The sequence below is a fragment of the Chionomys nivalis genome, chromosome 4 (assembly GCF_950005125.1).
Source record: "Chionomys nivalis chromosome 4, mChiNiv1.1, whole genome shotgun sequence".
NCBI classification, from domain to species: domain Eukaryota; kingdom Metazoa; phylum Chordata; class Mammalia; order Rodentia; family Cricetidae; genus Chionomys; species Chionomys nivalis.
Window position 1 is genome coordinate 4,539,292 of NC_080089.1, and position 26,977 is coordinate 4,566,268.

General features: G+C 39.6%; 1 protein-coding gene and 1 pseudogene across 1 annotated transcript in view; one reads left to right on the plus strand and one right to left on the minus strand.

The window, feature by feature from the left end:
- Gucy1a2 (guanylate cyclase 1 soluble subunit alpha 2) overlaps positions 1-26,977 on the plus strand; it is a 387,804-nt gene that overhangs the window by 56,618 nt on the left and 304,209 nt on the right. The gene's annotated exons all lie outside the window — the stretch shown is intronic.
- LOC130873878 (pyruvate kinase PKM-like) lies at positions 21,683-26,708 on the minus strand (annotated as a pseudogene).

Consider the following 26,977-nt stretch of genomic DNA (forward strand, 5'->3'; position numbering starts at 1 on the left):
AACCCAGAGAATGAACTGGGACTGGGGTGGGACTCTAGAACCTTAAAGTTTGCTCCTTAGTGACATACTTCCTCCAGCAAGACCACACCTAACTTTCCTAAAACAGTACCAACACTGGAAAAAAGTATTCAAATGCCTTGGCCTATAAGGCCAATTCTTATTTAAACCTTCATATTCTTATTGCTTTAACATATATAATATAAAAATAATATAATAATATAAAATAATATAAAAATAATATAAAAACTGTTTTATATTCCTAGACTTTTTGTTATTTCAAGATTCTCCTTATAACATCATGATTTAATATCTAGTTGTTATGCATTCCTAGGGTTTCTCGTTAGACTTGCCTTATGAGGATGTGGGGTTTCAGAGAACACTGTTAAGCTCTTATAGTTTTAGGTTGCCCTCTGCCTCTCTTCTCTTTCTCTCTTTGCCATCTAGCACTATAAGTTGTTTCAGACTCAAATTTTCTGTCCTGGCTTATTGTCATCATCGACTTCTCCAAGGAACCTTTGTTCATTTTGTTAGCAAATGCCATTAGAAACTAACATTTTGTTGTTGTTGTAGCATGTTAAATTTTGTGATATAAAATATTTTACGTATTTTATTATTTATTTATTTTTATTAAAAATTCCCACCTCCTCCCTTCCTCCCTTTTCTCTCCCCCTCCCCCAACTCCCCTCCTCCTCCCTCTCCAGTCCAAAGAGCAGTCAGAGTTTTCTGCCCTGTGGGGAGTCCAAGGTCCTCCCCCCTTCCATCCAGGTCTAGGAAGGTGAGCATCCAAACAGACTAGGCTCCCACAAAGCCAGTACATGCAGTGGGATCAAAACCCAGTGCCATTGTCCTTGGCTTCTTATCAACCCTCATTGACCGACACTTTCAGAGAGTCCTGATTGATCCCATGTTTTTCAGTCCCAGTCCAGCTGGACTTGGTGAGCTCCCATTAGATCAGGCCCACTGTCACAGTGGGTGGGAGCACATCTCGCGGTCCTGACTTCCTTGCTCATGTTCTTCCTCCTTCTGCTCCTCATTTGGACATTGGGAGATCAGTCCAGTGTGCTCCAATGTGGGTCTCTGTCTCTATCTCCATCCATTGCCAGATGAAGGTTCTATGGTGATATGCAAGATATTCACTAGTATGGCTATAGGATCGGGCCATTTCAGGCTCTCTCTCCTCAGCTGCCCAAGGACCTAGTTGGGTACATCTCTCTGGACCCCTGGGAACCCCTCTACAGTCAAATCTCTTGCCAACCCTAAAATGGCTCCCTTAATTAAGATATATATTTCCCTGCTCCCATATCCATCCTTCCTTTATCCCAACCATCCCATTCCCCCAAGCTCTCCCCAGCCTCCCCTTCTCACTTTTCTCTCCCCATCTCCCCTTACCCCAATCTTACCCCCACTTCCAAGTTCTCAATTTTTGCCCAGCAATCTTGTCTACTTCCAATATCCAGGAGGATAACTATATGTTTTTCTTTGGATTCACATTATTTAGCTTCTCTAGGATCACGAATTATAGGCTCAATGTCCTTTATTTATGGCTAGAAACCAATTATGAGTGAATACATCCCATGTTCATCTTTTTGGGTCTGGGTTACCTTACTCAGGATAGTGTTTTCTATTTCCATCCATTTGCATGCAAAATTCAAGAAGTCATTATTTTTTACCGCTGAGTAGTACTCTAATATGTATATATCACACTTTCTTTATCCGTTCTTCATTAAAGGGCATCTTAGTTGTTTCCAGGTACGGGCTATTACAAATAATGCCGCTATGAACATAGTTGAATAAATGCTTTTGTGGTATGATAGGGAATTTCTTGGGTATATTTCCAGGAATGGTATTGCTGGATCCTTATCCCGAGAAACCGCCACACTGCTTTTCAAAGTGGTTGCACATGTTTGCATTCCCACCAGCAATGATGAGTGTACCCTTACTCCACATCCTTTCCAGCAAAGGCTATCATTAGTGTTTTTGATTTTAGCCAATCTGACAGGTGTAAGATGGTCTCACAAAGTTGTTTTGATTTGCATTTCCATGAACACTAAGGAGGTTGAGCATGACCTTAAGTGTCTTTTGGCCATTTGAACTTCTTCTGTTGAGAATTCTCTGTTCAGTTCAGTGCCCCATTTTTTAATTGGGTTAATTATCATTTTAAAGTCTAGTTTCTTTTTTTCTTTTTTTTATTATTAAATTTTTTATTAAAAATTTCCGGTCCTCCCTGCCTCCCCCCAATCCCTACGCCCCACTCCCCTCCCCCTCCCCCTCCAGTCCGAAGAGCAGTCAGGGTTCCCTGCCCTGCGGGAAGTCCAAGATACTCCCCACTCCATCCTGGTCTAGGAAGGTGAGCATCCAAACAGGCTAGGCTCCCACAAAGCCAGTACATGCAGTAGGATCAAATCTCAGTGCCATTGTCCTTGTCTTCTCAGAAGCCCTCATTGTCCACCATATTCAGAGAGTCCGGTTTTATCCCATGCATTTTCAGTCCCAGTCCAGCTCGTTTGGTGAGCTCCCAATAGATCAGCCCCACCGTCTCAGTAGGTGGGTGCCCCCCTCGCGGTCTAGACTTCTTTGCTTATGTTCTCCCTCCTTCTGTTCCTCATTTGGACCTTGGGAGCTCAGTCCATTGCTCCAATGTGGGCCTCTGTCTCTATCTCCATCCATCGCCAGATGAAGGTTCTATGGTGATATGCAAGATATTCGTTAGTATGGCTATAGGATCAGGCCATTTCAGGCTCTCTCTCCTCAGTTGCCCAAGGACCTAGTTGGGTACATCTCTCTGGACCCCTGGGAACCCCTCTACAGTCAAATCTCTTGCCAACCCTAAAATAGCTCCCTTAATTAAGATATATATTTCCCTGCTCCCATATCCATCCTTCCATTATCTCAACCATCCCATTCCCCCAAGCTCTCCCCATCCTCCCCTTCTCACTTTTCTCTCCCCATCTCCCCTTACCCCAATCTTACCCCCACCTCCAAGTTCCCAATTTTTGCCCAGCAATCTTGTCTACTTACAATATCCAGGAGGATAACTGTATGTTTTTCTTTGGGTTCACCTTCTTATATAGCTTCTCTAGGCCGTGAATTATAAGCTCAATGTCCTATCTTTATGGCTAAAAACCAATTATGAGTGAGTACATCCCATGTTCATCTTTTTGGGTCTGGGTTACCTCACTCAGGATATTGTTTTCGATTTCCATCCATTTGCATGCAAAATTCAAGATGTCATTGTTTTTTACCACTGAGTAGTATTCTAATATGTATATATTCCACATTTTCTTCATTCTTCCATGGAAGGGCATCTAGGTTGTTTCTAGATTCTGGCTATTACAAATAATGCTGCTATGAACATAGTTGAACAAATACTTTTGCAGTATGATAGAGCACCTCTTGGGTATATTCCCAAAAGTGATATTGCTGAGTCCTGGGGTAGGTTGAGCTCAAATTTCCTGAGAAACCGCCACACTGTTTTCCATAGTGGTTGCACAAGTTTGCATTCCCACCAACAATGGATGAGTGTACCCCTTACTCCACATTCTTGGGGCTATCATTCGTGTTTTTGATTTTAGTCATTCTGACAGGTATAAAGATGGTATCTTAAAGTTGTTTTGATTAGCATTTCCCTAATCGCTAAGGAGGTTGAGCATGACCTTAAGTGTCTTTTGGCCATTTGAACTTCTTTTTTTTCTCTTTTTTTATTAATTAATTAATTAATTTAATTATTAAAGATTTCTGCCTCTTCCCCGCCACCACCTCCCATTTCCCCCCTCCCCCAATCAAGTCTTCCTCCCTCCTCAGCCCAAAGAGCAAGCAGGTTTCTCTGCCCTGTGGGAGGTCCAAGGACCACCCACCTCCATCCAGGTCTATTAAGGTGAGCATCCAAACTACCTAGGCTCCCACAAAGCCATTACGTGCAATAGGATCAAGAACCCATTGCCATTGTTCTTCAGTTCCCAGTAGTCCTCATTGTCCATTATGTTCAGCGAGACCGGTTTTGTTCCATGCTTTTTCAGACCTTCTTCTGTTGAGAATTCTCTGTTCAGTTCAGTGCCCCATTTTTTTTTACACCAACTGCTTTTTATTATCAAGTTTCAGAAACCTTTCACAAAATGGTTTTTTTAAAAAAAAGCCAAAAAACTTTACAACCATGGCTAATGTAATTTTTCTACTGTTCCCAATCAGCTTCAAACCCATCGTGTGCAAAGCCCATTTTTCCATGCATCTAAATGATAGATACAGGCTATGAATTCTTTATTCTATTTGTAGCAGCTTGGATAAGCCAGCTGCTGGAGTACCTGATGAGTCCAGATGAACAGACAGACATCTGTTGATCTATGTGTAACTTCTAAATTGGTATAGTATCCAGAGAGTGTATAATTTAAACTAACCATGAAGCTTTACATCTTCATTTCGACTGTTCTGTAGCAGAGTAAAGCACTTGAAATAAGACTCCTTTTCACATGTGGTATCTGCTTGATTTTTATCAGTTTTGTGTAGACTTTATGTTTCATATTTTAAACTCAAATCCAGCATTGTAAAGTTTGTACAATTTGTCCAGAAGCTTTGTGTTTGACTGCACCTGCATAAGCTGCTCAATGCCCCATTTTTTAATTGGGTTAATTAGCATTTTAACATCTAGTTTCTTGAGTTCTTCATATATTTTGAAGATAAGATCTTTCTCTGTTGCAGGGTTGGTAAAGATCTTCTCCCAGTCAGTGAGTTGCCTTTTTGTTTTAATGACAGTGTCCTTTGCTTTACAGAAGCTTCTCATTTTCAGGAGGTCCCACTTATTCAATGTTGCCCATAATGGCCGTGCTGCTGGGGTTATATGTAGGAAGTGGTCTCCTGTGCCCATATGCTGTAGAGTACTTTCCACTTTCTCTTCTCTCAGATTCAATGTGTTGAGACTGATATTGAGGTCTTTAATTCATTTGGACTTGAGTTTTGTGCATGGTGATAGATATGGATCTATTTTCATTTTTCTACAGGTTGACAACCAGTTCTGCCAGCACCATTTGTTGAAAATGCTCTCTTTCTTCCATTGTATACTTTTAGCTCCTTAATCAAAAATCAGGTGTTCATAGGTTTGTGGGTTAAAATCTGGGTCTTCTACTTGATTCCAATAATCTACTTCTCTGTTTTTATGCCTATACCAAGCTGTTTTCAATAATGAAGCTCTGTAATATAGTTTGAAGTCAGGGATGGTAATGCCTCCAGATGTTTCTTTATTTTATAAAATTGTTTTGGCCATCCTGGGTTTTTTGTTTTTCCATATAAAGTTGATTATTGTGCTCTCAAGGTCTTTGAAGATTTTGATGGGATTTTGATGGGGATTGCATTGAATCTATAGATTGCTTTTGGGAGAATTGCCATTTTTACGATGTTGATCCTCCCAATCCAAGAGCAAGGGAGATCCTTCCATTTTCTGGTATCATATTCAATTTCTTTGTTCAAAGACTTAAAGGTCTTGTCAAATAGATCTTTCACTTCCTTGGTCAGAGTTATCCCAAGATATTTTACGCTATTTGTGGCTATCGTGAAAGGTGATGCTTATTTGACTTCCCTCTCTGCATCCTTACCCTTATTGTATAGGAGGGCAACTGATTTTCTGGAGTTAATCTTGTATCCTGCCACATCACTAAATGTGTTTATCAGCTGTAGGAGTTCTTTGGTAGAGTTTTTGGGGTCGCTTATGTATACTATCATATCATCAGCAAATAAAGAAAGTTTAACTTCTTTGTTTCCAATTTGAAACACCTTGATCCCCTTATGTTGTTTTATTGCTATTGCTAGAACTTCAAGTACTATATTGAAGAGGTATGGAGAGAGTGGATAGCCTTGTTGTGTTCCTGATTTTAGTGGGATGGCTTTGATTATTTCTCCATTTAATTTGATGTTAGCTATCGGCTTGCTGTAAATAGCTTTTATTATATTTAGATATGACCCTTGTTTTCCTACTCTCTACAAGACCTTTATCATAAAGGGATGTTGAATTTTGTCAAATGTTTTTTCAGCATCTAATGAAATGATCATATGTTTTTTCTTTCAGTTTATTTATATGATGGATTACATTGATAGATTTGCATATGTTGAACCATCCCTGTATCTCTGGGATGAAGCCTACTTGATCATACTGGATAATTTTTCTAATGTGTTCTTGGATTCGGTTTGCCAGTATTTTATTGAGAATTTTTGCGTCGATGTTCATGAGTGAGATAGGCCTGTAATTCTCTTTCTTGGTTGAGTCTTTGTGTGGTTTTGGTATCAGGGGTAACTGTAGCTTCATAAAAGGAATTTGGCAATGACTCTTCTGTTTCTATATTGTGAAATACATTAAGGAGTATAGGTATTAGCTCTTCTTGGAAGTTCTGGTAGAATTCTGCTTTGAAACCATCTGGTCCTGGGCTTTTTTTGGAAGGGAAGTTTTTGATAACAGTTTCTAATTCTTCTCAACTAACAGGTCTATTTAGATTTTCGTCTGGTCTTGGTTTAGGTTTGGTATATGGTACTTATCTAAAAAAGTGTCCATTTCTTTTGCATTTTCTAGTTTTGTGGCATACAGGCTTTTGTAGTAAGATCTAATGATTCTCTGAATTTTTTCTGTGTCTGTGGTTATGTCCCTTTTTTCATTTCTCATCTCATTAACTTGTGTGTTCTCTCTCTGCTGTTTGATTAGTTTGGATAAGGGTTTGTCAATCTTGTTGATTTTCTCCAAGAACCAACTTTTTGTTTCATTGATTCTTTGGATTCTTTTCTGTGTTTCTCTTTTGTTGATTTCAGCCCTCAGTTTGATTATTTCCAGTCTTTTACTCCTTCTGGGTGAGTCTGCTTCTTTTATTTTAGAGCTTTCATCTGTGCTGTTAATTCTGTAATGTGTGCTTTCTCCATTTTTTTTTAATGTGGGCACTTAGTGCTATGTACTTTTCTCTTAGCACTGCTTTCATAGTGTCCCATAGGTTTGAGTATGTTGTCTATTTATTTTCATTAAATTCAAGGAAGGCTTTAATTTCTATCTTTATTTCTTCCTTGACCCAGTTGTGGTTCAGCAGTTGACTGTTCAGTTTCCATGAGTTTTTTGGCTTTCTGGGTGTAGCCTCATTGTTGAATTCTAACTTTAATCTGTGGTGATCCGATAAAATACAGATGGTCACTAATATTTGTTTGTATCTGTGGAGGTTTGCTTTGTTACTGAGTATGTGGTCAATTTTCGAGAAGGTTCCATGAACTGCAGAGAGGAAGGTATATTCTTTCCTATTTGGGTGGAATTTCCAATAGATATCTGTTGCTTCATTACCTCCATTAATTTTCTTATATCTCTATTAGGTTTCTGTCTGATTGACCTGTCCATTGGTGAGAGACGTGTGTTGAAGTCTCCTAATATTAATGTGTGTGGTTTGATGTCTGCCTTGAGTTTTTTTTTTTACATAAGTGGGTGCTTTTATATTAGGGGTATAGCTATTCAGGATTGAGACTTCATCTTGATGAATTGTTCATGTTTTGAGTATAAAATGACCATCTCTATCTGTTATGATTGATTTTAGTTTGAAGTCAGATTTGTTAGAAATTAGTATGGCCACACCCACTTGTTCCTAAGGTCCATTTGCTTGAAAATCCTTTTCCCAACCCTTTACTCTGAGTAGATGTCTGTTTTTGTGGTTGAGGTGTGTTTCTTGTAAACAGAAGAATGTTGGATCCTGTTGTCATATCCATTCTCTTAGCCTGTTCCTTTTTATAGGTGAAATGAGTCCATTGATATTAAGTGATATTAATGACCAGTGGTTGTTGACTCTGGTTGTTATTATTTTTTTGGTAATAGAGTTTGTGTGTTTCCCTTTGTTGAGTTGTGCTGCTGAAGGGTCGCTAGCTGTCTTGGATTTCTTGTGTTGTGATTTTCCTTTTTTTTTTTTTTTGGTTTTTCAAGACAGGGTTTCTCTGTGGTTTTGGAGCCTGTCCTGGAACTAGCTCTTGTAGACCAGGCTGGTCTCGAACTCACAGAGATCCGATAATTTCTTTAAGGCTGGGTTTGTAGCTACGTATAGTTTAAATTTGTTCTTATCCTGGAATATTTTGTTTTCTCCGTTGATAGTGAATGATAGCTTGGCTGGGTATAGTAGTCTGGGCTTGCATCCATGGTCTCTTAGTTTCTGCAGTACCTCTATCCAGGACCTTCTGGCTTTCATGGTTTCCATAGAAAAGTCCGGTGTAAGTCTGATAGGTTTACCTTTATAAGTTACTTGACCTTTTTCCTTTGCAGCTCTTAATATTCTTTCTTTAATCTGTATGTTTTGTGTTTTGATTATTATATGGCGAGGGGATTTTTTTTTGATCCAGTTTATTTGGTGTTCTGTATGCTTCTTGAATATTCATGGGAATATCTTTATGTTGGGAAAGTTTTCTTCCATAATTTTGTTAAATAAATTTCCTAGGCTTTTGAGCTGTAATTCTCCTTCTTCTATCCCTATTATTTTTAGGTTTTGTCTTTTTTATGGTGTCCCATATTTCCTGAATGTTTTGTGATGAGAATTTGTTGGATTTGCTGTTTTCTTTGATTAGTGCATTTATTTTCTCAATGGTGTCTTCAGAGTCTGACATTCTTTCTTCTATCTCTTGTATTCTATTAGTTATGGTTGTTTCTGTAGTCTCTGTTCGTTGCCCTAGATTTTCCCTATCCAGTCGGCCTTCGGTTTTTATTTTCTTCCTTGCCTCCATTTCAGTTTTCAATTCTTGAACTGTTTCCATTACCTGTTTGATTGTTTTTTCTTGGTTTCCCTGGTATCATTTATGTTTTTATTCATTTCTTCAAACTTTTTATTATACTTCTCATCCATTTCCATAAGGGTGTATTTTGCAAGCTGTTTAAGGGACTCTATCGCTGTCATATTGTCAATTTTACCCCCTTCTTCTGGGTTAGGGTGTTTAAGACCTTCTGTTGTCTGATCACTGGGTTCTGGTGTTTTCATGTTGTTTTTCAGATTGGTGGAGGAATTCTTGCCTTGGCGCCTGCCCATCTCTTCCTTCAAATGCTATGCTATGGATCTTATGGAACAGGTTCAGGTTCCCTTGCTGGTCAGGGACATGGCTGACAAAGGGCCTATCTTGCTGCAGGCAGGCAATGAAGCTAAGCAATTCCTGCCAGCCCCATTGCCCTCAGCACCCCACTGCAGCACCCAAACAGGCTGAGCTGGCAGATCCTGTGGCCCCGCAGAAGGGAGAAAGAAGGGAGTAGGTTTCTAGGTGCAAAGTGGGGTAGGTTAGGGAGAGAGAGGCCCCAGCAGTGAGGAGCAGCCCCTGCCAAATGACCGGGGAGTGAAGGGGGTCAGGGAATGTCCCTGCTCTGTTTCCGGGCTCCTGCAGTGGATCAAGAGCACTCACCAAACCTTAAAGTCTAGTTTCTTGAGTTCTTTATATATTTTGGAGATCAGACCTTTGTCTGATGTGGGGTTGTTGAAGATCTTCTCCTAGTCAGTGGATTGCCTTTCTGTCTTAGTGACAGTGTCCTTTGCTTTACAGAACCTTCTCATTTTCAGGAGGTCCCATTTATTTAATGTTGCCCTTAATGTCTGTGCTGCTGGGGTTATACGTAGGAAGTGGTCTTCTGTGCCCATGTGTTGTAGAGTACTTCCCACTTTCTCTTCTATCAGGTTCGGTATGTTCAGGTGGATATTGAGGTCTTTAATCCATTTGGACTCGAGTTTTTTGCATGGTGATAGATATGGATCTATTTTCATTCTTCTACAGGTTGACATCCAGTTATGTGAGCACCATTCGTTGAAGATGCTTTATTTCTTTCATTGTATACTTTTAGCTCCTTTATCGAAAATCAGGTGTTCATAGGTTTGTGGGTTAAAATCTGGGTCTTCTATTCGATTCCATTGGTCGACTTCTCTGTTTTTATGCCAGTACCAAGCTGTTTTCAATACCGTAGCTCTGTAATAGAGTTTGAAGTCATGGATGGTAATGCCTCCAGAATAGAAACAGAAGAGTCATTGCCAAATTCCTTTTATGAAGCTACAGTTACCCTGATACCAAAACCACACAAAGACTCAACCAAGAAAGAGAATTACAGGTCAATCTCACTCATAAACACCAATGCAAAAATTCTCAATAAAATACTGGCAAACTGAATCCAAGAATACATTAGAAAAATTACCCATTATGATCAAGTAGGCTTCATCCCAGAGATGCAGGGCTGGTTCAACATATGCAAATCTATCAATGTAATCCATCATATAAATAAACTGAAAGAAAAAAACCATATGATTATTTCATTAGATGCTGAAAAAGCATTTGACAAAATTCAAAACCCCTTTATGATAAAGGTCTTGGAGAGTATAAGCATACAAGGGTCATTTCTAAATCTAATAAAAGCTATTTACAGCAAGCCAACAGCTAACATCAAATTAAATGGAGAGAAACTCAAAGCCATTCCACTAAAATGAGGAACACAACAAGGCTGCCCTCTCTCTCCATACCGTTTCAATATAGTGCTTGAAGTTCTAGCAATTGCAATAAGACTACATAAGGGGATCAAGGTGATTCAAATTGGAAAGGAAGAAGTTAAACTTTCTTTATTTGCTGATAGTATACATAAGCGACCCCAAAAACTCTACCAAAGAACTCCTACAGCTGATAAACACATTTAGTGATATGGCAGGATACAAGATTAACTCCAAAAAAATCAGTTGCCCTTCTATACAGTAAGGATATGGATGCAGAGAGGGAAGTCAAATAAGCATCACCTTTCATGATAGCCACAAATAGCGTAAAATATCTTGGGGTAACTCTGACCAAGGAAGTGAAAGATCTATTTGACAAGACCTTTAAGTCTTTGAACAAAGAAATTGAATATGATACCAGAAAATGGAATGATCTCCCTTGCTCTTGAATTGGGAGGATCAACATCGTAAAAATGACAATTCTCCCAAAAGCAATCTATATATTGAATTCAATCTCCATCAAAATTCCATCAAAATTCTTCACAGAGCTTGAGAGAACACTAATCAACTTTATATGGAAAAACAAAAAACCCAGGATGGCCAAAACAATCCTATACAATAAAGGAACTTCTGGAGGTATTTTACATATTTTATATTGTTCAAAGTATTATTTAAAAATGATGTCTCCAATTCTAATATTTCAAGGATCATTATAAACTCTAACTTTTTACTTGTCTATATCATCTTATTCCAGTTGTGAGAGGCCTAGCTCCCTCGGCTATTCAATTTCAGAATATACACATAATTTATTAAAATTGCTGAACAAAACTCTGATAAGAAACAATTTAATCAACTAGAAAACAACACTGATAAACAGTTTTAGAGAATAGAGTTATATATGAAACTTTGCAGATTACATAAATTTCCAAAGTTATTGTGTTCATCACCTTTAGTGAGACTTTCATACATTAAAATACTTTTAGATTCTCCTATGATGATTTTTATTACCTCCAAGGATGATTGACTCCATGTGTGTATTTGTGTGTGTAATCTAGTTTAAGATTTATATACTTTAATACTTACTCTTTGTGTTAACTTCCATGTATACTGATAATATACTATGTTATATTAATTTATGGAATATTTTTAATATTCTGAAAAAGGAAAACATGTTTTACTTATCCAACTCTTTGCCCTCCCTGTTTATTCCTATATAGTATTTGAATTGTAAAATGCCTTGAAAATGGAATGGCACAAACATTTCACTTGTTGTCTCTCCTTGTGTATGATCATATATCATTATACTCCACATCCAATACTATTTTATTAATGCATGTTCAATATTTTTCTATCGAAGAGCACATTGGTTGACTATATTTTGGACAGATATTAATGACTCTGTTATAAACAATTCACTTGTAAGTTTTTATGTAGACTATTTTCAAGCCAGTTAGATAAATACCCAGTGGAATGCCTGGAGTTACTTGACTGTGTGTAACATAGAAGAAACTCTGGAAGTGAGTAACATAATGATGGTGCCATTTACCCTCTTACAGCAATATGTAATCTTGTTGCTCTTCATATTCTCACTTGTATCTCAGTCATAGGCTGAGGAGTGGTGTCTTCCATAGTCACTAGAGATTTTTACTTTTTGTGTTATTTTAAGCTTAGCTATTCTCATATTTGTGACTTTTTCCTTAGGAGATTAGTAAATAAAAACAACTTCTGCTATATCTTTATAATTTCAACAAATACAAACTACAATTAATAATTTTATTTTGCTCTTTTGTAATCCTGAGTACCTTTCCAAGACATTATGACTTTCTTTAGAAACTGCTTAAAACATACTTTAGTTATAGAAGGGTTGGCCATGGCATGAATCCATGAAAACCTCTGTTTTTATTTTATAAAATAAATGAAAGATTTTTAGGATTTTGAGCATAACTTTGAAGTAATATCAAAAAATGACTCTTGTTGGTGTTGAAAAACATAAGATTTTTTCAGTCAGTCTCTGTGGCTATCAATTCAGCTATCTATCTATCTGTCGGTCTGTCTGTCTGTCTGTCTATCTATCTATAGTCTATCATCATCATCTTCAGCATCATCTATACTCAGTATAGATGAGCCAAACTCCATTAAAATGTGCAAGATTAAATTCATGAAAAGATTTACAGACTTATTCCATCCTGTTTGCTTTTCCACCATATTACCAGTGCTTGCTATCTAAAAAGTTCCTAATATGGAAAAAATTAAAATTAAGCATTTATCTCTTATATTGAACAAAATAAATGATATGTCAGGCTTCTTATATGAGGTCATATCTTTAACGTGTGGTGAAAGCAGAATGTCTGCTTTACATTAGTTTTTTTTTTCTGCATCACTGTGATGCTAATGCTTGCCAAAATGAGAGGTGAAGGATTTAATTTCACTCACAGTTTCAGAGGGTTCTAGGCATTGTGTCAGGAAGACAGAATGTAACACTTTAGTTCATGGTACTATGGCTGTGTAAAGGCTGGTCACATTATGCTGGACAAGGAGGCACAGAATATGACCAGAAGCAGTGGCTGGGCCTATCTAACCATCAAAAGGTTAGTCCCAGTGAGGTTGTGAGAAAAACTTGCTGCCTCCTCACTGACTTGAATTTCTGTTATTAAGATTTTGGCTTTTCTCTCTCTGAGTTAGAAGGAAGTTTATGTTTTCCTAACTACATAAAAACATGATGTTGGTTTATAGTTACATCACTTGTCAAACACATAATTTATTTTATTTTTTGCCATCCTATCTAAAAAATTGTAGTCACAACATAATCCACTTTCAAAATACTCTTTTTTATTTTTAGTTTTTAAAAAGTGCATCAGCTCCCTTAATTAGGATATATACTTCCCTGCTCCCATATCCACCCTTCCTTTATCCTAACCACCCCATTCCTCCAAGCTCCCCACATCCTCCCCTTCTCACTTTTCTCTCCCCATTTCTCTTTACTCCCATCCCCCCCACCCCCAAGTTCCCAATTTTTGCCTGGCAATCTTGTCTACTTCCAATATCCAGGAGGATGACTATATGCTTTTCTTTGGATTCACCTTCTTATTTAGCTTCTCTAGGATCACAAATTATAGGCTCAATGTCCTTTATTTATGGCTAAAAACCAATTATGAGTGAGTACATCCCATGTTCATCTTTTTGGGTCTGGTTTACCTCACTCAGGATAGAGTTTTCTATTTCCATCCATCTGCATGCAAAATTCAAGATGTCATTGTTTTTACCGCTGAGTAGTACTCTAATATGTATATATTCCACACTTTCTTCATCCATTCTTCCTTTGAAGGGCATCTAGGTTGTTTCCAGGTTCTGGCTATTACAAATAATGCTGCTATGAACATAGTTGAACAAATACTTTTGCAATATCATAGGGCATCTCTTGGGTTTATTCCCAAGAGTGATATTGCTGGGTCCTGGGGTAGGTTGATCCCAAAATTCCTGAGAAACCGCCACACTGTTTTCCAAAGTGGTTGCACAAGTTTGCATTCCCACCAGCAATGGATAAGTGTACCCCTTACTCCATATCCTCTCCAGCAAAGGCTATCATTGGTGTTTTTGATTTTAGCCATTCTGACAGGTGTAAGATGGTATCTTAAAGTTGTTTTGATTTACATTTCTCTGATCACTAAGGAGGTTGAGCATGACCTTAAATGTCTTTTGGCCATTTGAACTTTTCTGTTGAGAATTCTCTGTTCAGTTCAGTGCCCCATTTTTCAATTGGATTATTTAGCATTTTAAAGTATATATTATAATTAAGGGAGCCTTCTTAGGGTTGGCAAGAGACTTGACTCTAGAGGGGCTCCCAGGTGTCCAGGACGATGTCCCCAGTTAGTTCCTTGGGCAGCTGAGGAGAGGGAACCTGAAATGACCCTATTCTATAGCCATACTGATGAATATCTTGCATATCACTATAGAACCTTCATTTGGCGATGGTTGGAGATAGAGACAGAGACCCACATTGGAGCACTGGACTGAGCTCCCAAGGTCCAAATGAGGAGCAGAAGGAGGGAGAACATGAGCAAGGAAGTCAGGACCGCGAGGGGTGCACCCACCCACTGAAACAGTGGGGCTGATCTATTGGGAGCTCACTCAAGGTCACCTGGAATGGGACTGAAAAAGCATGGGATAAAACCGGATTATTTGATCATGGCGGACAAAGAGGGCTGATGAGAAGCCAAGGACAATGGCACTGGGTTTTGATCCTACTGCATGTACTGGCTTTGTGCGAGTCTAGCCAGTTTGGATGCTCACCTTCCTAGACCTGGATGGAGGGGGGAGGACCTTGGACTTCCCACAGGGCAGGGAACCCTGACTGTTCTTTGGACTGGAGAGGGAAAGGGAGAGGAATGGGGGGAGGAGGAGGGAAATGGGAGGCGGAAAGGAGGCGGAAATTTTTTTCAATAAAAAAAAAGTGCATCAGCTTGAATGAACATGTCACTGTCCATTTTCTAAGCCTTTGTTCTTTTTATCTGATAGCTGTTGCTAGTTAACTCCATAGCCTCTGGCCCACGGTTCTATGGTTTTTTTTTTTTTTCATTCCTTTTTTCTTTTCCATTTGGATTGTTCTTTGCTATCTACCTTCATTTTGAGTCACCTACAGATTTTAATTCGAGATTCTGAGAATTAATAAAAAATTAAGTAAGAATAGAATTAATCCAAATGGTTTTGTGCTTGATATGTTGACATTCTAATTAGTCTGGAGATCTTTCTCTAGAAGAGCATACAGTGCTCAGAGCTCCAGCCCTGCTCGATGTGATCTTAGTAAGCAAAGATGTTGAGTTAATATCTCAATAATACATAATTGCCACTATAGTATATTGTTGTGAGCTAGACAAGGAAATAGAAAGAGTGGACAATTAATTTAGAATATTAATTTTTAATTTTTAAAAATTTTTATAAATTTATTCCTTTACCCTTCTTACAGCAATAAGAATCACATTATTTATTTGAATCTTAGTACAATTAATAATTATCTTTATTTCAACCTCTCTGTCAGCATGATTCATATACTGCAAATGATTTTTTTTTTTGTGGGATCATCCAGGGACATTAACAAAAATGACCTGTGGGCCCTGTAATCAGATATTCTGATTTCTTGTATCCAAAGCAATCTTTTTAAAGCTAAGTTCCTTCCATGGTTCTGGAGAGAATCCAGGACATGCCACCTTGGCTCCAAGAATATTCTTTTCTTGACAAAGAAGGTGAATCATTTCTAGTTCAACTATTAGAAACTGGGCACAAGACTGACTGTTACTGACTAAGACTGAAATCTATGCTCTTCTTTTAGTCCAATATGTGGCAGTGACTTGTTGCCTTGAGCTCCACTTTTTCCTCTTAATTTACTTCTATTTCCCTCCAGGACTTCTCTTCTGCTTTTGAAGCCAAACAAGGACTGGGGTCTTCAATACTCTTTCCTCTTCTCCCTTCCCCTTCACTCAACTCCCTGCCTCTCTCTCATCTCATTTTATTCCTTTCTTTTCTTTCTTTTTACCTAGTTCTCAGCACAAAGGAGATTTATTTGCTACAGGAGGACAAAAGACAGGGAATAAGAGGCAAAGACAGGAGATAGAGGACAAGTAATTAGGGGAAAAGGAACAAAGGAGAGGTGCCCTGGAGGGACAAAGGACAGATTCTGGATAGAGGACACAAGTGGAAGTTCTTAAGGGGAAAAGGGAAAACCCCTTGTTAGGGTAGTTGGTCAATTTTGATTGGACGTGTTAATTAGTGTACTGGACTTTAATGCTTTGATAGTTGGACCTTGGTAGTCAGCCTCAGGAGGAGGAAGTGGCCAAATAAGTGAATAGACCTTGAGATCTAGTTTTAGGAAAGTAATCTAAGGCTTTTTTAACTAGGAAGAGTGAATGGGGGAAGGGCAATGCTTGTTAGAGCCCTCTTTGTCATGCTAGAGCCCCTTCAGAGACTACAGAGTAAAGAGGAACACATAAATATTATCATGCTTGAACTGTTATCCAGTAAAATTACAATATGGGTGAAGGATTGGATGATCATCTACTATCAAAAAACAGCAAAATAGTTAGGGATAAAGGGTTGTGATCTATGTTGCCCTTAAATGGGATGTATGTTGCATTTGTGTATTTGTGTGTATGTATGTATATTTATGTTGAGGGGGAAGGAGAGAAGGGTGAGGGAGGGAGAGAAAGAATATAAAGAGGAACACATTATCAAGCAATTGCTGTAATCATTTTAGATTTTATTTTTCCCTACTTTCTAATTTCCTTTTAAGTTATTAGTTATATTAAGAAAAGAAAATATAATGTTTGTTAAATCAAGTAAAAATTATAATTAAATAGTTGTGTGTTCCCCCCAAAAAATTACTTTTGGTTTTACTAAGCTGGAGCCCCAATTAGAAGATCAACAAAAATCCTAAACTAAATAAATCTAGTATGTCAAAAATAAGAGCACTAAAGACCTTGTGGCATCTCCTTATAATTAAAAGTATTTTTTTTTTAGTATGGTCACTAAAATAACACATTCTTTAATCAATGTCTAGTTTAAAAATTATTCCATGAAAATTTTTCTTTAGCTCTATACTCTCATTTATAATCCTATTTTGTGACATAGACTTTGGAGATTTTTCATGTGAGCATTATTCCTATTCTGGTCATTCAGTATCACACAGTAGTTGGTATCAGATGAGGCAATTAGTTTCTCTATGTTCTAGAAAGTGCTTTGTCTATAGAAAATACAGTGTACTAAAGAAAACCAAATAAAAATAAAATTGTCAACTACTTCTATTGCTTAGCTTACCTACTTTCCTGATAATAATATAAGAGATAGCCACAATGGGACATATATTTTTCTTTTTAAAATATTTTCAATACTATGTTATGGTAACTTTGGATTTCCCCAATAATTTGCCTGAATTCAGAAGTCCCATTAATCACTGACATATTCTCCTCTGTAGAGTCTGATTTTTTTTTTATTGTTTCCCTAAGTTTTGAATACCAGGATAATTATTTTTCACAGTTTAGCATCTGTTATTTTTTTACTTTTTAATTGATTTTATTGAGCTCTACATTTTTCTCTGCTCCCACCTGCCTCTCCTCTACCCTTTTACCCTCTCCCATGGTCCCCATGGTCCCAATTTACTCAGGATATCTTCTATTTTTTTACTTCCCATGTACATTAGTTTTGCTGGGTATAGTAGTCTGGGCTGGCATGTGCTCTCTCAATGTGTGCATAATTCTTGACCACAACCCTCTGGCTTTCATAGTCTCTAATGAGAAGTCAGGTGTAATTCTGATAGGTCTACCTTTATATGTTACTTGGCCTTTTTCCTTTGCAGCTCTTAATATTCTTTATTTACTCTGTATTTTTAATATTTTGATTATTATGTGGCGAGAGAACTTTTATTTTGATCTAGTCTATTTTGTGTTCTGTAAGCTTTTTGTATCTTCATAGACATATCTTTCTTTAGGTTGGGAAAATTTTCTTCTGTGATTTTGTTAAATATGTTTTCTGTGCTTTTGAGTTGAACTTCTCCTTCTTCGATACCTATTATTTTTAGATTTGGCCTTTTCACAGTATCTCATATTTCCTGGATATTTTGGGTTAAGCTTTTGTTAGATTTAATGTTTTCTTTAACTGATGAGTTTATTTCCTCTGTTGTATCTTCAGCACTTGAGATTCTCTCTTTTATCTCTTGTATTCTGCTGTTCATGCTTGCATTTGTGGTTCTTGATCTTTTTCTCATGATTTCTGTTTCTACAATTCCCCTGGCTTGTGTTTTCTTTATTTCCTCTTTTTCAGTTTTCAAGTATTGAATAATTTCTTTCATATGTTTGATTGCTTATTTTTGTTTTTCTTTAAGGGATTTGCTGATGTCTTCCAATTTTTTGTTTGTCTTTTTCTCCATTTCTTTAAGGGAATTTCTCATTTTCTCTTTAAGAGTTTCAAACATTGTCTTGAAGTTATTTTTTAGGTAATTTTCTTCTGGTTCATCCATATTTGGTTTTTCAGGTCTTGCTGTTGTAGGGTATTTAGGTTTTACTGGTGCTGTGTTTCCCTTTGTGGTGTAGCATGTGATCTTACTTTTTCTACTCATCTCTTCCTCTAATAGATGTGGTTGGGGCTGTCTGAGATTCTGTTGATTAATCTTCTAGGTGTCAGTGAATCCAGATCTCAGATGGTTGCTCTTCATGGTACAGTCAGTGCCACAGTTCTAGTTACCCTGTTGGTTACTCTGTGTTCCTGGAACTAGCTCAGCGCTCTTGTGCTTTGCTCTGCTCCCTCAGAGTTTGCTGTCTCAGGCCTACTTTGGCCTAGGCTACCAGTATGACTGCTTTCTGTAAATCCTGGTCTGGATCTTCTCCTTCAGAAGTTCCTGTCTTGAAGTTGGTCCTGCAAATGTCTCTGGCTCTGATCTCCTGCCTCAGAGTTCCCAGGCTTGTATGTGCCTGGAACCACAAAGGACCTGGCTTAGGCCTAGTTCCTTGGAGGTCCTAGACGCAGGCCCAAACCCACAGTGGTCCTTGCTTATGTTTACTCCCTTGAAGGTCCCAGATTCACATCCAGACACTCAGCAATCTGTGGCTTGGCTCACTTGCTCAGTGGTTACTCCCCTGTACTTGTTCTGGCAGATTTCGCTGTCTCTGGACTAAATTGCTGGTTCAGTCTTGGTCTGACAGTGTCCCTGGAGTGGATTGGCTCCTGGCTCCTCCTCCCATTAAGCTTGCTTCCTCAGGCCCACTCTGGCTTAGGTATCTGGTCTCAGTCCTGTGGAATTTGTTGCCTCAATCCTGCTCCAGCCCAAGGTGGAGTTTGTTGCCTTAGTCCTACTTTGGCCTAGGTTTCTCTTAACTCTAATTTCTTAATTAAGCCTTCCCAAGGAAAATCAAGGTGGTGGCAACTAACTGTGCTGGTATGTTATGGGTACATGTTAAAAATCCTTTTACAGAGCTTAAAAGGAAAGGATTAAAATCAAGAATTAAAGAGAAACAAAATAAAGGTGTTTACTGAAAAAGAATTAAAGAGAAACAAAATAAGAACATTAAAATCAATCAGAAAAGAATAGTCCAAATGTGATAGCTAATATTTCCGACTTGATAGGATATGGAAACTTCTAGGAGACAAACAACTAGGAATGTCTGTGAAGAAATTTCTAGGCTGCATTAACTGAGGTGGGCAGACACACACAATCCATGGCAGTCACAATCCTATCAGCAGGATTGCTGGACTGAATGAAAAGGAGAAAGGAAGCTAAGCATAGGTATTCACCACTCTTTGCTCTCTAAGTGTAGAAACAGTGTGACCCACTGCCTCAAATATGTTAGTAGACTGCACCTCACAGTGTGAATCAAAACAAACCTTTCTTCCTTTAAGGTAATTTTGTTACAGGAACAACAATATGTAACAAATAAACTAAATTTGAAATTGGCTTACTAAGACCTGCACCATAAATTCACAGGTAGGACTGGGAGTGATAAGGAGATGTTTATGAAAACACAAGTTCTTAAATCTGGTGAGAAGTGAGGAAGGCATGAAGATATGAGACAGGATAAGTGCACTTTGTCTTTTGAGAAAAGGCAAATACTTGTCCCTGTTCTCTTTCCCATGAGGCTAGGACAAGACACATTGTTCTTATCAAAAATTAATCTGTTTGGTACCTCATGAACACCCTGATATTTCACTCACATTTCCCTATTTTACAATGACTAAACTGGAAAGCTATGAGTAGAGGAGATAAACAGGAAGCTTCCCTCTTTTGGGAAAGGGTAAGCTGGAAATATTAAAAAGAGAAGCAAAAAGAAGGAGGGAGCAAAGAGCATCAATTAGTTAAATCATATAGGTAGGATTGGTACTTACTGACCTGAAAAAAAGTGTAAAATAAAACAGTACAGTAATTTGGAACTCTTATTTACAATTTTTTTAAACATTCTCACAATACCCTTTAATCCTCCCCAAAAAGCAAAAGGTTGTATGATGAGAATTCTTTGTAAGATTGAAAGGTAAATAGAATGACATTATCCAAAATTCAGCTGAATCTAGTAATCTAGGAAAATGATATTACAGATATGAGTATCTTGAATTTACACACATTGACATACTCTGTGTTGTTTTCGAAATATTTCTTTAGTGTGAAACAGAAAAATTCACAATTAAGAGTAAAAATTATCAGATGTGGTGGCTCACACATATAATCTTATCCATTTGGGAAGGTGAGCCAAGAGGGTTACTACAAGTTCAAGGACATGTGAGTTTATGCATGGTGAGTTTCAGGCCAGTTTGACAGAGAGACACTTTGTTTTAATGTAATGAGAAAACAATCAGACTTTTGTCATCTCAGCTCCAAATCAGCCCTGCCAGAATATTATTTTTATATCTAGTTTCCAAGAAGGTGTCAAAGAGTAACATTGCTTTTCCCAACCCAGTAACAGTCCAACAATTAATCTTGATGACCTAGAAGGCAGGAACATAAATTTAGATTTTTTTCTATTGCCTTATAATTCTGGAAATTCAACCCACCATTTAACTAAAAGCTTAATTCTCAAAAGAGCAGGACCACAAGATCCAAATTAGCAAGCAAATTGGGGGAGGGGAGTCAAAGGAATCAGGGAAATAGGGGAGGGAGGGATTAAAACTATAGAAGATATGATGACATTTAATTTATAACTGCTTAGGACAGCAAGTTTTTTTATTTTTTATTTTTTTGCTTCAGCTGCTGTTTATTGACACTCAGGTGGGCACTATAGCAACAGGCCTGGAGATGCTGCACAGTAGAATGGAGGTGGAGAGTGCAGGGTGTGACTGCAGTGACAGCTGAGAAGTGCGCACGAGCAGCGGGAGAGGCCAAAGCTCTTGGGGAAGAAAGTCCGGCCTGGGGGCCAGAGGTTATTATCTACACAGGAACCAGGGCCCCATGCCTTAAGCCCCTATTCTTGCTGTCTCCTGACTCCAGGCCAGTGCTGGGAGTTCTCTGAGCAACTTTCTACAGGAGCAAATTACACAAGAGATGTTGCTGCCCCTTTGTGATAAAGCCAGAGGGTTTCCAATTCTGCATTCCTCTGTCACCCCTGGCTTGTGTAGGGCTCTATTCCATGTTTCAGCGACAGTAATTTTCCCGGGTGTCCCAGCCCACCAGCGCCACACTCTGGCCCAGAGTGAGCACTACAAGCGTTGCTGGCCTAATGGATGTGATGGGGGAGGGGATGGGACAGGAGTAGAAGAGGGGCTCCAGAGGGCCATCAAGGCACAGGCACTACACGCATGGTGTTGGTGAAGGCAGAGTCAGGGCGCCACCCATTCAGCACAATGACCACATCTCCCTTCTTAAAGAAGCCTCGGGCCTTGCCAACATCCATTCACATGGAGGTCTACATCCTCAGCCCAGGCGTCCTGTACTGTATCCTTACACAGCACAGGGAAGATGCCACGGTACAAATGAGCCTGGCGAGCTGTCTGGGGATTGCGCGTCATAGCAATGATGGTCGCAGGCGGTCGGTACCTGGCCACTTGGTAAGCACTCCTGCCAGACTTGGTGAGCACGATAATGGCCCCACTGCAGCACTTGAAAGAGGCCTCCACAGCACCCACGGCAGCAGCTTCTGTGGGGTCCCTGGTAATAGGGGCCAGATGGCGGAGTTCCTCGAATAACTGCAGGTGGTAGATGGCAGCCTCTGCCTCACAGGCAATCAGGTGCTTCATGCAAACGGCCTCCAGAGGGTAGTCCTCTTTGGCGTTCTCTCCTGACAGCATGATGCAGTCTGCTCCATCTAGGACCGCACTGGCCACATCACTGCCCTCAGCACGGGTGGGGCAGGGCTTCTTGATCATGCTCTCCAGCATCTGTGTGGCGCAGATGAATGACTGGCTTCCCAGCTCGGTTGCATCGTCCAATCATCATCTCTGAGCCAGGAAGACCTTCTCTGAGCCAGGAAGACCTTCTCTGCAAGAATCTCAATGCCCAAGTCGCCACGAGCCACCATGATCCCATCACTGGTCTCCAAAATCTCATCAAACCTGCGGACGCCTTCGTGGTTCTCGATTTTGCTGATGATCTTGATGTTCTTGCCCTTCTCTCCCAGGACCTTCCTAACCTCATGCACATCAGCTGCCTTGCGGATGAAAGGCGCAAACACCATGTCTACATCCTGCTCCACCCCAAACTTCAGATCCTGGATGTCCTTTTCTGACACAGCAGGGAGGTCACAGCGGCTCCGGGGAGGTTCACCCCCTTCTTGCTGCCCAAGGAACCACCATTCTCCATCTCTGTCACCAGGAAATCATCACCTTTCTCCTTCACCTGCAGTGAAATGAGCCCATCATCTACCTAGATCTTGCTGCCCACGTCCACCACCTTGCAGATGTTCTTATAGTCCAGCCACAGAGTGTTCTCGTCACACTTCTCCATGTAGGCATTGTCCAGGGTGATCTTCAGGGTAGCTCCTTTCTTCAGCTCCACTTCTGCAGTGCCGCTCCCTTTGATGAGTCCAGTCCGGATCTCAGGCCCCTTTGTGTCCAGAGCCACAGCCACAGGCCGGTAAAGAATGGGATCAGAAGTGAAGCTTTCTGTGGCTGCACACACGTTCTTGATAGTTTCCGCATGGTACTCATGAGTTCCATGAGAGAAATTGAGATGAGCCACATTCATTCCCAACTTGATCATTGTAGTGGGGAGCTGCAGGCCTGCTTTTCGTCCTGCCCGGCTCCTGCATGGCTAGCTTTACACCAGAAATAACGACACACAAACTGTATTCTTTTAAATACTGCTTGGCCCATTTCTATTCATGTGTGTAGCACCCCAAGGAGCGCTTACCGGGAAGATTCTAGCCTACGTCCATCCTGGGTCGGAGCTTTATCGCGTCTGCCGGGGAGAGGGGAGCATGGCGTCTGCTCCAGAGAGCAGAGCTGTCGAGTCTGAGCTCACTTCCTCTTCCTCCCAGCATTCTATTCTGTTTACTCCACCTATCTAAATTCTGCCCTATCAGATGGGCCAAGGCAGTTTCTTTTTTTTTTTTTTTTTTTTTTGGTTTTTCGAGACAGGGTTTCTCTGTGGTTTTTGGAGCCTGTCCTGGAACTAGCTCTTGTAGACCAGGCTGGTCTCGAACTCCCAGAGATCCGCCTGCCTCTGCCTCCCAAGTGCTGGGATTAAAGGCGTGCGCCACCACCGCCCGGCTAAGGCAGTTTCTTTATTAGCCAATGACCTTCCTCCATCATTTCCCCTTTTTCTGTTTAAACAAAAAGGAAAGGCTCTAACATAGCAAAATTACATATAGCAAAACAGTTATCAAGTAAGAATTACAGTTACAATATTTACATCTATTTTATCTTTATCATAACTAAAGAAAACTATAACTATCTATCTATTCTTCAACTCTATCAAAGACTCCAGAAGGATATAATATTACCTAAGCAAACAAGAAATAAGCAACTTCTAAACTCTAGAAATGACAGAGACATCTCGCTGCCTTGACAGTCACCCAAAGTTTCTCTGTACCGTTGGGGCATCCATCTTCGGCCTAAAGGCCTATAGTTTCCAGCACACATTTCCATGAAGCAGGAAATTTCAAAGTCAGTTCAGTCACTATCTGCTATGTCCTGCAGAATGTCTTGCAGACTCCTTCATGAATCAGGAACCCCGAAAGATCATCTCACCTTTACGCAAGTTCAGTAGTCCTCTCTCTGCGGGTTCTCTATGTCCAGTTTATACAATAGTCCAGGCAAGAGCAGTTTCTTGCCCAAATGGCTATCAAACTCCATAAGGATCCTCTTTGATGCCCATCTTCTTCTGAAAGTAGATTGGTGCTGCCAGGAGCAGACGTGTCTCATTGTTATGAAAAACCCTAAGTTATTAAAACACTTAAAATGCCCTATTTTATAATCTTTGAAAGATATGAAGAATGCCTATCTAAAATATATCTATGTACATCTAGAAAATCTAACATGATTACAAGCTTGACTATTATTGATAATTAATTAACAACCTATATACATTACATTTTTAAGCGAACTACACAATCACAATACCTTAATCAATATCAGAAATACATACACATATAATAAAATTGACCTTAAATTAATATCAGTAAACGAAGATTCATATCAATGCAAATTATTCACATCTATATCATCTCCCCCTTTAAATGTAAAAGAACATTTATAAACAATATATGGGAACATGGGCACAGTTATTTCTCTCCAAACTGCTTCCTGCTGAATGGGGGCGCTGTTATTTAGGTCTTTCATGGTATAACCTGTGTGCTAGATTTATCTCAGTCAGCAGTTGAGTGAAGTAATTTTTTGAAGGTATTCACAGCAACCCTTCAGGAGGGCGTGGTCCACCATACCATATTGGAATAGAAGCAATACACAGGATCTCATCCTCTGTGAAAACAAAAGAAGAAACTCCTTTCCAAAGCATCATGTCCTTATATCCAAATTTTAAAGTCAAGGTATTTTGAAAATATCTATCTTGGATTAGTTCAGCAGCATTTATAAACAAATATCTTTTAGCATCTGTTGCTCCTTCCTCAGCATTCAAACAATTCAAACAGAACATAATAGCATACAGTATCAAGATTCTCATTGTATTTTCCATCTTTCTGCGGCTTTATTTTAACCTCTATTTCGTTTACTTTTACTTTTATTTTATATTTTCTGTATATCTTCGTCCTGGAATAACTCTTTAGACCAGGCTGTCCTTGAACTCTCAGAGGTCCGTCTGTCTCTGCCTCCCAGGCATTGGGATTAGCGGTTGTGTGCTACCACACCTTGAAGTCACAGAGGTCAATCTCCCTCTGCCTCCAAAGTGTTGGGATTAAAGGTGTGTACTACCACACCCAATTACTCTCTTCCTTATTTTTGTTTTTTTACTTTTAAGAACTTTATCTTTCCGCCTGCATATATTTTTTAAACACACTGTAAATCATTTAAAGTTTTCTTTGTCTTTGAATCTCTCTTTACTGTATCTCTCTCTTTTTCTGACCACCACGAGCCTTTAAATTACTGAGCAATATGGGTAGGATTAAAACCGTGGCTTTGCCAGCTAGATCCAGCACATTCCTTAGCTTTCCAGCCTCGTGGCGGAGGTACCCGCTGTAGCCATGTTTATCATCACAACTCTGTGGCGTTTCAAGGTCTTTGCCAACAAGCAAACTGCAGCATTACGTCCACAGACAACAATCAAGTCCTCTCTCTGTGGCAGGATGGACCAGAACGCCAGCATTTTAAAACAGCACAACTTTTTTTTTTTTTTTTTTTTTTTTTTTTTTTTTTTTTTTTTTTTGCTACGGCCGAAAACAAACAAGCATTCAGTCAGCTTTTATCAATACCATTTAAGTGTTTTGTGGCAGGACCTCTTAATGAGCTGCAGGGTTTTGCAGCTGAAGCTGAGTCAGGAAGCCTCTCTTAGATGAGAGCACTTGCTTGCCTCTAGCAAGCAGAGCAGACCCGAGAAATTGTTGCTACCAAGAAAACATGCTTTACTCTATTCTTTCCCAAGCTTTCTTTTTTTTTTTTTTTTTTTTTTTTTTTTTTTTTTGGTTTTTCGAGACAGGGTTTCTCTGTGGTTTTGGAGCCTTTCCTGGTACTAGCTCTTGTAGACCAGGCTGGTCTTGAACTCACAGAGATCCGCCTGCCTCTGCCTCCCAAGTGCCAAGCTTTCTGTAGATTCAGTGCCCCATGTCTGGGCGCCATCTATAGTGGGGAGCTGCGGGCCTGCTTTTCGTCCTGCCCGGCTCCTGCATGGCTAGCTTTACACCAGAAATAACAACACACAAACTGTATTCTTTTAAATACTGCTTGGCCCATTTCTATTCATGTGTGTAGCACCCCAAGGAGCGCTTACCGGGAAGATTCTAGCCTACATCCATCCTGGGTCGGAGTTTTATCGCGTCTGCCGGGGAGAGGGGAGCATGGCGTCTGCTCCAGAGAGCAGAGCTGTCGAGTCTGAGCTCACTTCCTCTTCCTCCCAGCATTCTATTCTGTTTACTCCACCTATCTAAATTCTGCCCTATCAGACGGGCCAAGGCAGTTTCTTTATTAGCCAATGACCTTCCTCCATCAGATCATCTCCTTCAGCATCTCCACAGACCGGGAAGCAGAACCAATGGTACAAATGATGCCAGTGTTGCGGGGCATGATGGGTGTGGAGTCAATGTCCAGGAGGCACATTTGTTCCAAGAAGGTGTCAGCCATGGCTGCATGCAGCTGCTGGGTTTGAATGAAGGCAGTCCCTGCTTCGCTGTGTGGCTTCGGCATGGTTCCTGAGGTCCTTGGGCATACTCTGGATCCTACAACGATACCCAAGTCGGATGACTGAAGGGTCAAGACGAGTCTCTGCTGTGCCTAGGACAGCAAGTTTTAAACATAATGAGAACACACAAGCTCTAGTATTTTTATATAGTAACTAGGAGTTTAAAGAGCTGAAGCTACCTCTGAAATTATAAGATCATACATGGAGCTTTCACTTAACATGATGCTTTTTCTATGTGAAGATTTCACTTAGTTCACTGCACATATGGGAGTTCAAAACAGCTGAT